The sequence below is a fragment of the Rutidosis leptorrhynchoides genome, chromosome 8, assembly GCF_046630445.1.
Source record: "Rutidosis leptorrhynchoides isolate AG116_Rl617_1_P2 chromosome 8, CSIRO_AGI_Rlap_v1, whole genome shotgun sequence".
Taxonomy (NCBI): domain Eukaryota; kingdom Viridiplantae; phylum Streptophyta; class Magnoliopsida; order Asterales; family Asteraceae; genus Rutidosis; species Rutidosis leptorrhynchoides.
In genome coordinates this window covers 367,950,779-367,961,121 of record NC_092340.1, presented here as the reverse complement: position 1 = coordinate 367,961,121, position 10,343 = coordinate 367,950,779, and positions in this window count along the sequence as shown.

The following is a 10,343-nucleotide window of genomic DNA, read 5'->3' as shown; positions in this document are numbered from 1 at the left end:
ACAGCATAGAAACCTTTTCTTATTAGTTTTTGTGCCTTCAAATTACTAATAAGATGTAGCTTTGTGTTGCCCTTTTCTCCGTACACCATTAAGGGTTTTCCTTTTTCTCGTATAATGCGAATTGCATTTTTGTAACAAACGATCTCTGCCTTCACTTCTTTCAACCAGTCCATACCGATTATCACATCAAAACTCCCTAACTCTACTGGTATCAAGTCAATCTTAAATGTTTCGCTAACCAGTTTAATTTCTCGATTCCGACATATATTATCTGCTGAAATTAATTTACCATTTGCTAATTCGAGTAAAAATTTACTATCCAAAGGCGTCAATGGACAACTTAATTTAGCACAAAAATCTCTACTCATATAGCTTCTATCCGCACCCGAATCAAATAAAACGTAAGCAGATTTATTGTCAATAAGAAACGTACCCGTAACAAGCTCCGGGTCTTCCTGTGCCTCTGCCACATTAATATTGAAAACTCTTCCGCGGCCTTGTCCATTCATGTTCTCCTGGTTCGGGCAATTTCTAATAATGTGGCCCGGTTTTCCACATTTATAACAAACTACATTGGCATAACTTGCTCCGACACTACTTGCTCCGCCATTACTCGTTCCAACACCATTTGTTCCTTTCGTTCTGTTAACCCCTGGTCCGTAGACCTCACACTTCGCCGCGCTATGACCATTTCTTTTACACTTGTTGCAAAATTTGGTGCAGAACCTCGAGTGATACTTTTCACACCTTTGGCATAGCTGCTTCTGATTGTTGTTGTTGTTGTTGTTGCAGTTGTTATTGTTGTTGGGATGATTGTTGTAGTTGTTGTTGTTGTTGTTGTTGTTGTTGTTGTTGTTGTTGTTGTTGTTGGGCCGCTTGTTGTAGTTGCGATTAATGTTGCGATTGTTGGGATAATTGTTCCGATTATTATTGTAATTGCTGTTGTTGTTGTATTGGTGATTCTTATCACCGTTTTCCTCCCACTTTCTTTTGACTTGCTTCACATTGGCCTCTTCAGCCGTCTGTTCTTTAATTCTTTCCTCAATCTGGTTCACTAGTTTGTGAGCCATTCTACATGCCTGTTGTATGGAGGCGGGCTCGTGTGAACTTATATCTTCTTGGATTCTTTCCGGTAATCCTTTCACAAATGCGTCGATCTTCTCTTCCTCATCTTTGAACGCTCCCTGACACAATAGGCACAATTCTGTGAATCGTCTTTCGTACGTGGTAATATCAAATCCTTGGGTTGGTAACCCTCTAAGTTCTGTCTTGAGCTTATTGACCTCGGTTCTGGGACGGTACTTCTCGTTCATCAAGTGCTTGAATGCTGACCACGGTAGTGCGTACGCATCATCTTGTCCCACTTGCTCTAGATAGGTATTCCACCATGTTAACGCAGAACCTGTGAAGGTATGCGTAGCGTACTTCACTTTGTCCTCTTCAGTACACTTACTTATGGCAAACACGGATTCGACCTTCTCGGTCCAACGTTTCAATCCGATCGGTCCTTCGGTTCCATCAAATTCCAAAGGTTTGCAGGCAGTGAATTCTTTGTAGGCGCATCCTACACGATTTCCTGTACTGCTAGATCCAAGATTATTGTTGGTATGTAGCGCAGCCTGTACTGTGGCTATGTTTGAAGCTAGAAAAGTACGGAATTCCTCTTCATTCATATTCACGGTGTGTCGAGTAGTCGGTGCCATTTCCTTCAAAATAGTCAAATGGAACAAGTTAATCATACAGAATATTAAGAGTAGTTAATAGTATTTCGTAGCATACTATGAACTCATTTATAAAAGCTTTTTCTTCATATTAGCATTTTATAAGTTTAAATTCGGGTAGTACCTACCCGTTAAGTTCATACTTAGTAGCTAATATACAATTCAACTACTACAATTCTATATGAAAAACTGATTATAATAATATTTCGCGTTCAAACTTTTATACAATATTTTACAAACTTACAATACCAATTATTTTACATAAAGCATGAAATATAGCACACAATAAATTTGATACAAGATAGTTGTGAAGATAATTCTAGCTAGTACACAAGTCGTTCAGCAAAGGCAATAAAGACACGTAATTCATACGTCCAGAAACAAGTCATGCATTCTGGTTTTACTAGGACTACTTCCCATCCTTGGTCTTGTGGAACATAACCGTTATGGCCGTTGATAAGACAGCGTGTTGTAACATCGTCAAAGGGACGAGGGTTACGTAATGACCAACAGTCTCGTAATAACCTAAAAACCTCATTTCTTACCCCAATTACCGACTCCATCACTTGTGGGAACGTTTTGTTTAATAGTTGTAGCCCGATGTTCTTTTTCTCACTTTGGTGAGAAGCGAACATTACTAAGCCGTAAGCATAACATGCTTCTTTATGTTGCATGTTAGCCGCTTTTTCTAAATCATGAAGTCCTATATTCGGATATATTGAGTCAAAATAATTTCTTAATCCGTTGCGTAAAATAGCATTTGGGTTCCCCGCAATATATGCGTCAAAGTAAACACATCGTAACTTATGGATTTCCCAATGTGATATCCCCCATCTTTCGAACGAAAGCCTTTTATAAACCAAGGAATTCTTGGAACGTTCTTCGAATGTCTTACAAACTGATCCCCCCTTAAATAGTTGTGCCGAAGAATTCTGACCGACTCTAGGCAAGATTTCATCAATCCTGTCTCCGGGTAGGTCTCTTAAAATATTGGGTTGTCTATCCATTTTGTGTTTTTATACTGTAAAATAGACAAGAGTTAGATTCATAAAAAAAATACTTATTAATACAAGCAATTTTTACATATATTATAAAGCATAAGCACACTATATTACATATATTACACCACACGAATACAACTATCTTATTCCGACTCGCTCGTTTCTTCTTCTTCGGTTTTGGTTCGTTTTGACAAGTTTCAAGGGATATATGATGTTCCCCTAATACGAGCCGTCGTTTTCCACATTGGTTTAGAAAAACCTGGTGGTTTAGGGGTTCCCGGGTTATTGTCACAACTTAAGAAATACGGGTGTTGATGATACATATAAAGTTCATCGGGTTTGGAATCAAATTTCTCTATTTTTATGCCCTTTCCCTTATTGTTCTCTTTTGCCTTATTAAATTGTGTTGGGGTAATTTCTATAACATCATCGGATTCCTTGTCGGGATCCGATTCATCAGAGAATTGGTAATCCTCCCAATACTTTGCTTCCTTGGCGGAAACACCATTGACCATAATTAAATTTGGTCAGTTGGTTGAGGATTTTCTTTTACTTAACCGTTTTATTATTTCCCCCACTGGTTCTATTTCTTCTTCAGGTTCCGATTCTTCTTCCGGTTCCGATTCTTCTTTCGGTTCCGACTCTTCTTCCCGTTCCTCTTCGGGAACTTGTGAATCAGTCCACGAATTATTCCAATTTACATATGACTCTTCATTATTATTAGGTGAGTCAATGGGACTTGTTTTAGAGGTAGACATCTATCACATAATATCAAACACGTTAAGAGAGTAATATATCACATAATATTTACATGTTAATAATATATAGTTTCCAACAAAAATGTTAAGCAATCATTTTTAAAGAAAACACGGTCGAAGTCCAGACTCACTAATGCATCCTAACAAACTCGATAAGACACACTAATGCAAATTTTTCTGGTTCTCTAAGACCAACGCTCGGATACCAACTGAAATGTCCCGTTCTTATTGATTAAAAACGTTCCATATTAATTGATTTCGTTGCGAGGTTTTGACCTCTATATGAGACATTTTTCAAAGACTGCATTCATTTTTAAAACAAACCATAACCTTTATTTTATAAATAAAGGTTTAAAAAGCTTTACGTAGATTATCAAATAATGATAATCGAAAATATCCTGTTTACACACGACCATTACATAATGGTTTACAATACAAATATGTTACATCGAAATCAGTTTCTTGAATGCAGTTTTTACACAATATCATACAAACATGGACTCCAAATCTTGTCCTTATTTTAGTATGCAACAGCGGAAGCTCTTAGTATTCACCTGAGAATAAACATGCTTTAAACGTCAACAAAAATGTTGGTGAGTTATAGGTTTAACCTATATATATCAAATCGTAACAATAGACCACAAGATTTCATATTTCAATACACATCCCATACATAGAGATAAAAATCATTCATATGGTGAACACCTGGTAACCGACATTAACAAGATGCATATATAAGAATATCCCCATCATTCCGGGACACCCTTCGGATATGATATAAATTTCGAAGTACTAAAGCATCCGGTACTTTGGATGGGATTTGTTAGACCCAATAGATCTATCTTTAGGATTCGCGTCAATTAGGGTGTCTGTTCCCTAATTCTTAGATTACCAGACTTAATAAAAAGGGGCATATTCGATTTCGATAATTCAACCATAGAATGTAGTTTCACGTACTTGTGTCTATTTTATAAATCATTTATAAAACCTGCATGTATTCTCATCCCAAAAATATTAGATTTTAAAAGTGAGACTATAACTCACTTTCACAGATTTTTACTTCGTCGGGAAGTAAGACTTGGCCACTGGTTGATTCACGAACCTATAACAATATATACATATATATCAAAGTATGTTCAAAATATATTTACAACACTTTTAATATATTTTGATGTTTTAATTTTATTAAGTCAGCTGTCCTCGTTAGTAACCTACAACTAGTTGTCCACAGTTAGATGTACAGAAATAAATCGATAAATATTATCTTGAATCAATCCACGACCCAGTGTATATGTATCTCAGTATTGATCACAACTCAAACTATATATATTTTGGAATCAACCTCAACCCTGTATAGCTAACTCCAACATTCACATATAGAGTGTCTATGGTTGTTCCGAAATATATATAGATGTGTCGACATGATAGGTCGAAACATTGTATACGTGTCTATGGTATCTCAAGATTACATAATATACAATACAAGTTGATTAAGTTATGGTTGGAATAGATTTGTTACCAATTTTCACGTAGCTAAAATGAGAAAAATTATCCAATCTTGTTTTACCCATAACTTCTTCATTTTAAATCCGTTTTGAGTGAATCAAATTGCTATAATTTCATATTGAACTCCATTTTATGAATCTAAACAGAAAAAGTATAGGTTTATAGTCGGAAAAATAAGTTACAAGTCGTTTTTGTAAAGGTAGTCATTTTAGTCGAAAGAACGACGTCTAGATGACTATTTTAGAAAACATACTTCCACTTTGATTTTAACCATAATTTTTGGATATAGTTTCAGGTTCATAATAAAAATCATTTTCCCAAAATAACAAATTTTAAATCAAAGTTTATCGTAGTTTTTAATTAACTAACCCAAAACAGCCCGCGGTGTTACTACGACGACGTAAATTCGGTTTTACGGTGTTTTTCGTGTTTCCAGGTTTTAAATCATTAAGTTAGCATATCATATAGATATAGAACATGTGTTTAGTTGATTTTAAAAGTCAAGTTAGAAGGATTAACTTTTATTTGCGAACAAGTTTAGAATTAACTAAACTATGTTCTAGTGATTACAAGTTTAAACCTTTGAATAAGATAGCTTTATATGTATGAATCAAATGATGTTATGAACATCATTACTACCTCAAGTTCCTTGGATAAAACTACTGGAAATGAGAAAAATAGATCTAGCTTAAAAGGATCCTTGGATGGCTTGAAAGTTCTTGAAGCAGAATCATGACACGAAAATAATTTCAAGTAAGATTTCCACTCGAAATAAGATTGTTATAGTTATAGAAATTGAATTAAAGTTTGAATATGATTATTACCTTGTATTAGAAAGATAACCTACTGTAAGTAATAAAGGTTTCTTGATCTTGGATGATTACTTGGAATGGATTTAGAAAACTTGGAATTAAACTTGCAATCTTGGAAGTATTCTTGATTTTATGAAACTAGAACTTTTGGAATTTATGAAGAACACTTAGAACTTGAAGATAGAACTTGAGAGAGATCAATTAGATGAAGAAAATTGAAGAATGAAAGTGTTTGTAGGTGTTTTTGGTCATTGGTGTATGGATTAGATATAAAGGATATGTAATTTTGTTTTCATGTAAATAAGTCATGAATGATTACTCATATTTTTGTAATTTTATGAGATATTTCATGCTAGTTGCCAAATGATGGTTCCCAAAAGTGTTAGGTGACTCACATGGGCTGCTAAGAGCTGATCATTGGAGTGTATATACCAATAGTACATACATCTAAAAGCTGTGTATTGTACGAGTACGAATACGAGTAGAATTGTTGATGAAACTGAATGAGGATGTAATTGTAAGCATTTTTGTTAAGTAGAAGTATTTTGATAAGTGTCTTGAAGTCTTTCAAAAGTGTATAAATACATATTAAAATACTACATGTATATACATTTTAACTGAGTCGTTAAGTCATCGTTAGTCGTTACATGTAAGTGTTGTTTTGAAACCTTTAGGTTAACGATCTTGTTAAGTGTTGTTAACCCAATGTTTATAATATCAAATGAGATTTTAAATTATTATATTATCATGATATTATGATGTATAAATATCTCTTAATATGATATATATACATTAAATGTCGTTACAACGATAATCGTTACATATATGTCTCGTTTCAAAATCATTAAGTTAGTAGTCTTGTTTTTACATATGTAGTTCATTGTTAATATACTTAATGATATGTTTACTTATCATAACATCATGTTAACTATATATATATCCTTATATATGTCATCATATAGTTTTTACAAGTTTTAACGTTCGTGAATCACCGGTCAACTTGGGTGGTCAATTGTCTATATGAAACCTATTTCAATTAATCAAGTCTTAACAAGTTTGATTGCTTAACATGTTGGAAACACTTAATCATGTAAATAACAATTTCATTTAATATATATATAAACATGGAAAAGTTCGGGTCACTACATGTCAGGCAAAGTTTAAAGTAACAGATACGATAAGATATGATTTAGCAGATATGCTAAGATATGAATTTTTGTCTATACACTATTCATGCAATCAATGCAGCAAGACGTGTCTTAAGACTAAAAATGATAAGCAGGTAATTTCCTGAGGATGATAAGTTGTTAACTTTCGACACAAAATGATAAGCAAAACTTTTGACATGCAGACATGGTCGAAGTCCAGACTCACTAATGCATCCTATCGACTTATCAGTTAGACACACTAATGCAGACCTGGTTCGCTAAGACCACCGCTCTGATACCAACTGAAAGGACCCATTCATATACATTATAAACGATTCGCAATAGTTGATTACATTGTGAGGTATTTGACCTCTATATGATACATTTTACAAACATTGCATTCGTTTTTAAAAGACAAACTTTCTTTACATTGAAAATTGACAGGCATGCATACCATTTCATAATATCCACTATCCAACTATAAATTGATTTAATAATAATCTTTAATGAACTCAATGACTCAAATGCAACGTTCTTCGAAATATGCTATGAAAGACTCCAAGTAATATCTTTAAAATGAGCAAATGCACAGCGGAAGATTTCTTTAACACCTGAGAATAAACATGCTTTAAAGTGTCAACCAAAAGGTTGGTGAGTTCATTATTTTATCATAATCATTTATTTCCATCATTTTAATAGACCACAAGAATTTCATTTCCAGTTCTCATAAATATACGTCCCATGCATAGAGACAAAAATAATCATTCATATGGTGAACATCTGGTAACCGACATTAACTAGATACATATAAGGATATCCCCTATCATTCCGGGATCCTCCTTCGGACATGATATAAATTTTGAAGTACTAAAGCATCCGGTACTTTGGATGGGGTTTGTTAGGCCCAATAGATCTTTCTTTAGGATTCGCGTCAATTAGGGTGTCTGTTCCCTAATTCTTAGATTACCAGACTTTAATAAAAAGGGGCATATTCGATTTCGATAATTCAACCATAGAATGTAGTTTCAATTACTTGTGTCTATTTCGTCAAACATTTATAAAAGCGCATGTATTCTCAGTCCCAAAAATATAAAGGGTAAAAAGGCAAATGAAACTCACCATACTGTATTTCGTAGTAAAAATACATATAACGTCATTGAACAAGTGCAAGGTTGGCCTCGGATTCACGAACCTAAATTAATTATATATATATATTTATGTGTTGGTCAATATTTGTCTAACAAATTAGGTCAAGTCATAGTGTACCACAATCCTAATGCTCGAGACTAATATGCAAAAGTCAACAAAAGTAAATTTGACTCAAAATAATTTCCAAAAATTTATACATGATTAATATATAGTTTAAATATCGTCGTTTTATATTTTTAAATATTTTTAAAAGATTTATTAGAGTAAATAATATAATTTATTTATTAATAAATAAAATTTTATATTAAATTTATATAATAAAATATACTTTTATATATATTAAGTAATAAAATTTATAGGGTTCATTTAATATCATAAAGATAATATGATAGGTATTATTAAAGTAAGTTATTACACGTAGTAAAATATGTTTGTATCACATATTTATTTGATAAAATAATATCTATAATGATAGTAAGTAAAAGTTGTATTATTTTGTAATAATAATTATTATTATAAAAATATCAATATTTATAATTACTAAGATGACATTATGATAAAACGATAATTCTAATTATGATAACTTTAATATTTACGATAATTTTTAATATTATCTTTAAAATAATAATTCTATTTAAAATAATAATAATAATGATATTTTATAGTAACAATGACATTTCTATTAAAATGATAATTTTTGTTAAAATGATAGTTTTAATACTAACGATACTTTTAATAATAATAAAAAATAATAAGAACGATAATTTTATCTAAATCAATATCTTATAATATTTTAATTTCATCATGATACTCTTATTCATTATTTCCTAATCGTTTCATTTAATAGCTTTTAATCGTCTTTTATATCGTGTTCATAATAATGATAATAATAGTAATCAAAATAATTAGGTGTTACAAATATTTGTTTTAATTACACTAATATTAATAATGATAGTCACTATAACATTATTAACGATAATACTAATAATTATCTTAATGATAATATAGTAATAATAATAATAACAATAACAATAACCATTTTTAAATAATGATATATATTAATAATAATGATAATAATAATAATAATAATAATAATACTAATAATAATAATAATAATAATAATAATAATAATAATAATTAGATAATAATAATAATACTAATTATAACTTTAACGATAATAACGATAGTAATAATAAAAAAAATAACAATTTTTAATGATAAATCTCTTTTATTGATAAAGATAATAATAATGATAATAATAAGATAAAACTAGAACGACGATAAAAACGACGATAATAATAATCATTTTTAGTAAAAATATCGAAAATTCAATTGATTATAACTTCTAATCCATTCATCGAAACCATTCGATATCTAAAGGAAAAGTTCTTAATTTTTCGCTAGCTTTCCAAGGACATGCATATCTTATACCTTATCTCAACCGCAAGTGTAACTAATTCAAGATTCAACCTAACCTGTCTAAGGGCAATATCAAAAGTACAAGCATGCATAATCCTAAATACTCGAGCACTAGTCAGGGATACACTATTAGTATGTAAAAGTTAAATTATGAGTACTCACGTATCAATATTGAGATTCAATATTGCAGGAAAGGTACGTAGACGCAACGGAAATGATAAACACTATATTGACCTCACGAGCATACCCATGAACCATACTCAATCACCTCCATAGCTATAACCCATAATTTCCTTAATCCTATCCTACTCGAAAAACAATTTCGAAATCACTCGGACAGCACTCCGTCGTAATATTTTATGTATACTAATAATATCTTGAAATAATACGGAGTAAATATATATATGTAAATCGATTGAGAGAGTTTAGAGAAAAATATTTTCAAGTTTCTATGAAATAATGAAACCTATTGAATTCTATTTATAATAGATTTTTGAATTATTAAAGTGAATTATTAAAGTATGAATTATTAAAGTGAATTATTAAAGTATGAATTATTAAAGTGAATTATTAAAGTATGAATTATTAAAGTGAATTATTAAAGTATGAATTATTAAAGTGAATTATTAAAGTATGAATTATTAAAGTTAAAGTAAAGTAAAAATAAAGTAAAGGTAAAGTTTAAGTATAGTAAAAGTATAAAACTATGTACGTATAATACGCGTATAAATATATATAATATTAATTTAAATCGTTATATATATTTAATAAAATAAAATATAAATATCGTTATCTTTATCATACTAGTTAAGTAATGAGTTGTCAAAAG